Here is a 7337-nt window from a genome sequence, read left to right on the forward strand (position 1 = left end):
GATGACGAGGTCTCAACTACTCTTAATAGGAGTAGTCCAAGGAATTAGGTTCAGTGGAGAGAAGCCTTTGAGGGTGGGAAGAGACACTCCAGGGCAATGATAGTTGTCTTAAAAATTTTGAAAGTCTGGGTATATAAGAAGAGTGAGGTTGGTTACACAAGCCTCCAAATGAGACAGGAAGGGGCAGGGCACAGCCATGCAAGGAATGCTACAGCAATTAACATCAAAATGGTGAGAGATTCAACCCCCAGTAGGCCTTGAGGCTCAAGATGATGGGAGATTTAACTTCTAGCAGAACTTGAACTTCATTATATGCTTCTTGTAATATATTAACATGGTGAATAACATGCCCACAGGTGCCATGACAGTCCCAAGGCTAGCCACAAAAGGTCAAAGAGTGGGAAATGGCCAAACTTCCTGGGAATCCCAGCCCCTTCCCCAGGCTAATTAGACGGGTCCTTCCACTTACTAGCATAAGAAGCTACCAAAGCACTGCCCCTCACGGCCCCTCTCTCCTCTCTTTCTATTCTCCGCACTCTGTTTATGGAGTGTGTAACTACTTTTAATCTAATCTGAGCGCCCAACCCCCACACCTTGTGGCCTTTCTCTTGCCTATCAATGTTATCTCTCTAAATCTACCTTCACTCAACTGTGGCTCGCTCATGAATTCTTTCCTGCGCAAAGCCAAGGACCCACACTTGGTGGGGCACGTCCCAGGGGCTCAACCGAAGCTTGGGACGTGGCCCTCCTCACGCCCCACATCTGTTTTCCTGCATCACAAAGGCTGAAGAAAGACCAGTGGGCAGAAAGAACAGTTGGGCAGCTTTCAGCTTCACTTCCTACAAAGAGATGAATGCCAGTGGAGCCCATTATGTTCACCAGGACACGTGGTGATTCACGCTGTTTACTCAAGCCCTAGTCTAACTTCCCTCCATGTGCTTGCTGAGTTGTGAGGAAAGGGCTTCGTGTGTACAAGGTCACTGGCCTGTATCCCATCTTTCCCACTGGAGAGCTATTCACTCTTTTCTTTTTTGGGGGGTTTCCATTTTATATGTATTTTTTAAATTTTAAAAAAAAGAGGTGTAATTGACATACAACACTATATTAGTTTCAGGTGTACAACATATTGATTCGATAATCTGTACATATTGTGAAATGATCACAGTAAGTCTAGTTAACATCCGAGAGCTATTATTCACTTTTGCATTGATGACAGGCAAATGGGTCTTTATGAGAATTTTGCCTAAGTTTAGGCATATGACTTCCGGAGAACGGGGAAGCTAATAAACTCAGATTCCTTCCAGACTAGGCAAGTAACAAATGCGTGAAGTGAGCCAGGTGTAAAACAAAAAGGCTAGGATAAAGCCTGTGGTAAACCAGAGAATAAATGCCCCATCAACAGGCAGCAGCTGTAATTCCAGCTGAGAGTGGTCCTGCAGGAGTGCTGTCCCAGCATGGCTACATCTTTTAAGAGAAGCCAGAAATTCCGATGAGAGAGAGAGGGAGAGGGAGGGAGGGGGAGAGAGGAGGAGAGAGGGAGAGGGAGAGGGAGAGAGAGAGAGAGGGAGAGAGAGAGGGAGAGAGAGAGAGAGAGAGAGAGAGAGAGAGAGAGAGAGAGAGAGAGAGAGAGAGAGAGAGAGAGAGAGAGTGAATGTTAAAGTGTTGGCCAATCAGAACACACCTTCAAGCCCTGTTCAACCAGTTGGCCAGTAATTTGCATCTTCCACTGCAGGGGATAGCCTCCAGAGCACTTGAGAATCCGGCATACACCCAGGATCTGAGTGAGCATAAAACAAGGAGCAAGCCGATAGCTACTAGTCTCAAAAGTCTGGCAAAGTTCAATCCTGTGTTATACTCTCCATTTTCTGTAATGGCTACTCTTGTGTGGGGTGGGACCCACCATCTTTAACTTCCCAGAGAACCAAATGGAAATGTATCACACGACATCACCCCCGACCCCCGACTAACACAAGTTCTGTAGCAATGTAAAGTTGGTCCGGCTGGCTATTGCCCCTTCTCCCCCACCCTTCCCCCACACACCAATTTTCCAGTGTGTGCCTCCCATCTTCCTTCATGGCTCAGCTTGCTACCTGGGCCACCTCTTAAGCCCATCTTCTTGTGTGTAGACCCGTAGTTCTTAGCTGCACATTGGAGTCATCTGATGTGATAGGCAGAATAAGGGTCCCCAAAGGCGTCCACGTCCTAAAACCGGCAACCTGTGAATACGTTACACTACATGGCAAAGGGGAATTAAGGCAGCGGATGGATTTGGTGTTGCTAACCAGCTGACTATGATATGGAGATGAGCCTAGATTACCCAGGTGGGCCCAACATAATCACAAGGGTATTTAAAAGTGGGAGAGGGAAGCAGAAAAGCCAGTGTAGGAGTGAGGTGATGTGAGAAAGACTCACTCACTGTTGCTGGCTTGGAAGACGGAAGGAACTCCGGCAGCCTCTAGAAGCTGAAAAAGGTAGGAAAACCGTTTCTCCCCCAGAGCCTCCAGTAAGGAATGCAGATCTGCCAGTAACTTGATTTTAGCCCAGTGAGACCCACTTCCGACATCTGCACTGTAGACCTGTAAGATAGTAAGTTTGTGTTGTTTGGAGCCACTGAGTTTGTGGTGAATTGTTACAACAGCAACAGGAAATTAACATACTGGGGAAACGTGTGGTAAGAACTTTTTAACTCTACTTTTTTGGCAATTTTAAAGTATGCAACACAGTACTATTAACTATGGTCACCATATTGTACATTCCATCCCCATGACTTGCTCATTTTATTACTGGAAGTTTGTACATTTTGACCCCCTTCACCCATTTTGCCACCACTGAAGTCACCCCTCCTTCCCCCACTCCTCTGCCTCTAGTCTGTTCTCTGCATCTATGAGCTTGGTGGGGGTTTTTTGTTTTGTTTTGTTTTTTCAGATCCTATGTGTGAGATTTTATTATATTTGTCTTTCTTTGGCTGGTTTATTTCATTTAACATCATATCCTCAAGATCTGTGCTTGTTGCAAATGGCATTCCTTCATTCTTTTTTATGGCTGAATAATAGTCCATGGTGTGTGTACGTGTATCTATTTCACATCTTCCTTATCCATGGACACTTATGTCATTTCTATAGGTTGGTTATTGTAAATAATGCTGCGGTGAACATGGGAGTGCGTATTTCTTGAGTTAGTGTTTTCATTTTCTTCAGATAAATACCCAGGGGAATTGCTGAATTGTATACTAGTTCTATTTTTAATTTTTTGAGGAACCTCCATACTGCTTTCCATAGTGGCTGCACCGGTTTACATTCCCACCAACAGTGTACCACCTGGGAAACTTAAAAATACTTAGGCCTGGGCCCTACTGTCAGAGATTCTGATTTAATTGGTCTGTGGTTCAGCCTATGCATCAGAATTTTTAAAAGCTTTCTAGGTGATAATGTTGTGCAGTTGAGGACCACTGAGGAGGTAGAGGTTCTGCGAGTGGCTGTTATTAGGGAAGGGGGATGGGGTTGCTATGCCCATCGGTGAGTATCAGTTTAGCTCAGATATATAAGCAGCAACAATCACTTGATAATTGTAATATGCTCTCCCACCTTGTCCAGGAAAAACACACTGTGTTTGCCTTTACTCATACTCCATATTCTGGTATCAGATATGTGGGGTTTTCCCACCCACACTAAGCAATGCTCCAACTCTCTGACACCAATTAGGTGTCATTCAATTCAAATCTGACATTATCTGCCTGGGGTTAGCACCTACGCACAAGACTGCCCAGACCCTGCTTCAGATACCAGTTTCCAAATTGCAAGTCCAGGGTGTCACCTGTGCTTCTGACCAACAGGCTATAAATTAGAGGTTCCCATGACCCTCTTCCTCAGGTTCGATAATTTGCTAGAGTGGCTCACAGAACTCAGGGAAACAGTTCACTTAGATTATCAGTTTATTATAAAAGGATACAATTCAGAACAGCCAGAATGAAGAAATACACAGGGCAAGGTCTGGGAAGGGGTGTGGAGCTGGCACGCCCTCTCTGGGCACACCACCCTCCATGTTCCTCCCTGTGTCACCGCCCCCACCCCACCCCAAAGGCTCTCAGAACCCTGTGCTCATGGAGTTTCATGGAAGCTTCATCATGCAGGCATGATTGATTAACTCATGTATCTAGCCCCTCTCCCCCAGAGGATGGGGGGGAGGGGGTGGTGGTGGGAGGGAATGAAAGTTCCTAGCTTCTAGAATCTAATCATGGCTTTGTTACCAACCCAGGTTCTTGGACTTTGAATCAACAGAAATTGATAAGAGGCTGTTGAGAAATTCAGGCAAGGCTTCACTGGGACTCGTGCTGCAGCATGAGGGAGTGAGAACAAGTAACAGGTGCCCTTGCTCGCTCCTTGAGTTGGAGGGAGGTAGTTTCTTACAGGGGCTGAGGGTGGGGGCAGATGGGTGGGCAGGGCAGGAGGAGTGGCTTAGGTGATCTGCCCACCCCGGTGGTGGTGCTATGTTCAGGGATCAGGGGCGGTACCCTGCGTTTGCTCCTGGCACTTCAGAAGTGGCAGCTGGGTTTTGGTTTTTTTGTATCTTGTTCATAATTTGCCTCAACTGCATTGCACGTAGTTATTTTTAGTCTGTTATAGTTTCTTTGTATTCTGTTGGCGGAAGAGACATTTGTCCAGGTGCAACCACTGCAGACAAGGGTCTCAGGCCCCAGCCTATCTCAGCTTGGTCTTTCTGATGACCGACTCCCATCCAGGAGCCTACCAAGAGTCACCTCTCAGAACAAAAGATGCTCCTAACACCCGGGAAATTGCAGGACCTTCAGGAGCTCTGTGTCAGGAACTGGGGCAGAGACCAGTATGTATTTTTTATTTCACATACCTATACACTGGTGCACAACTCAGCTCTTTGCCCTTTGAGCGGTGACAAGAGGGTGACAGGTGGCTTATGGTGTGGGGTGATTTCCTCCACGGAGCAGAGCGGTCACACTCTCCACTACAGCTGGGCCCTAGAATACATCCTAAGGATTGCTTCATGGAGTCCAAAGGCTACAGCAGAGTAAACCACAGGTAACCCAGTTCTTCTGTGGTAGCTTATCTTGACATTTGGTTTCTACAAATTTGTCAACAAGTGATGGTCAATGAGAAGTAGAATTCTTAAGCTGGGGTTTTCTTTTTTATATTCAGTAGGCTTTTTTTCCTTTTTTTTTTTCCTTTTTTTTTTTGGAGAGGCTGTCCTGCACTAGACACCATGCTCGTGCTGAGGTTAGAAGGAGGGAAGAGATCCAGCTCCTGCTGTTACAGGGCTCTCTGACAAATTGCAACACATGGATGAACCCCGCGTGCATAAATCGTGAGAAATGCACAAAAGATGGTCAGGTGTTTGCTAAGACTCTTGTTAAGTCATTATTAGACAGGAAAGGGTCAAGTCTCAATAGAAACTGCCCTCTTAAAGTGACTGAAGGTGTGACGAACTGTTTTGTTTTTCTAGCTCAGGTCTGAACTAGTTCCTGTGATTCCCAGTAGGTGGCGCTAGAAATCGCATTTAATTTCCTGGGGCGTCTGCGACATTTCCTTGGGAGGGAGAGCAAGACTCTTTTAAGGGCTTGTTTCACCTGAACCGTATCTCCTGCTTCTTTCTCCCATGTCTGAGGACAGACTCCTCCTTTGCCTATTTTTCTCTTTTAATCCAATACCCTACTCACTCTACTCTTTCATCATCATTCTTTTTTCCTTCCCATTCCTATCGAGAGAGTATGAGTTTCCCCAAGCAAGGTCTGCAGTGGTGGGAGCATTGTATAGAGGCAGAGATCCCTTTGCCTCACATCCCTGATTTTAGAAACAATGTCTGGAAATAGAGCAATAGGATAATGCTACTAGAGTGTGAAAGCGCATAAAGCTAGGAAGCATACAAGAAACAAAATGTAATAACAAGCATCTGGGCCTGAGCTGGCATGCCAAATTTTCTGCCGAGAAGTAAGCCGTTTCTATCATAGTAGTAAATAGTACATAAGAGAAAGGTTGGCAAAAATAAAATTTGATGGAAATAATGGATTTGGATTTTTTTTTTTTAATGTAAGCCTCCTGTAGTGAGTTGCATCGTGACTCCCATAAAGGAAATATCCAAGTCTTAACCCCTGCAACCTGTAAGTGTGACCTTACTCAGGTCTTAGCAGATGTAATGAAGAATCTCGAGATGAAATCATCCTGGATTGGGGCAGCCCTAAATCTCATGACAAGGCCTTAGAATAGAAGGGGCAACAGACCGCGATGGGAGAGACACACAGGAAAGGAGGCCATATGAAGACAGGCAGATTGGAGAGACTTGTCCATGAGCCAAGGGACCCCAAGGATCGCTAACAGCCACCAAATGTAAGGAAAGAGGCATAAAACCATTCTGCCTCAGCCTCCAGAAGGAACCCATGGTGCCAACACCTTGATTGAAAACTTCTGGCTCCATTATTGTGAGAAGATACATTTCAGTAGTTTAAAGCCACCAAGTTTGTGTAATTTGTTTCGGCAGCCTCAGGAAATGCATACCACTGCCTAAGAGGGTTGTGTCCATGCCACTCCACAGGACCAGAGAGCGTATGGACTCTGGGCCATGTGCTACCCCAAGATGTGTTTAGTTCAGCATTTGTTACCAAGTCCAAACTCATTTTCCTCACCACATAGGCCAATAAATCAGGAGATGAGATGTTGGGGCAAGGAATAGCAACTTCATTTGGAAAGCTGGCAGACAGAGAAGATGGCAGACTGAAGCCCTGGAGAATCATCTCCCCAAGTCAGAATTCAGGCTCCTTTTTGCACTAAAAAGGGGAGGGGGTGTGGTTGGTTGGTGTGAACTTATTGCTGTAGGAATTCTTTGTTCTTGCAGCTGTCCATGTGGGTCAGGTCATGGTGCCCCTGTAAAACCTCCAACAAAACAAAGGTTATTTTCTGTTCTGCAACTTGTTATCTTTATATGAGTGCAAAAGTGTTAATGTCCTTAAAGGTCAGAGCCTGGAGAATAGGCTCTCCTGTGAAATTTCAGGCTAAAGGCAACACTTTTTTACAAAAGGTGCAGGGGCTAGCAAGACTAAGCCTAGAAACAGGGCACAGGGTTGAAGCCAAAGGAACAAATCTAATATGGAGTCAGATTTGTTCTCTTCTATTACACGTTCACAGGATATTGTATGTAAAATCTGAATTTCTAGCTTCTTTGGAAGACTTTGAGCCCGGCACTACCAGAGCTTCTTGTTCACACTTGGCTAGAACTGGTGAGGGTATGTCCCTTTTAGATCAGTCACACGTGCTACCTTCCCCACTGCTCCCTGTCTGCCTCCTTCACGCATTTATGTTACACACCTTGTCCTG

This window comes from Camelus dromedarius, chromosome 23 (assembly GCF_036321535.1).
Source record: "Camelus dromedarius isolate mCamDro1 chromosome 23, mCamDro1.pat, whole genome shotgun sequence".
NCBI classification, from domain to species: Eukaryota; Metazoa; Chordata; class Mammalia; order Artiodactyla; family Camelidae; genus Camelus; species Camelus dromedarius.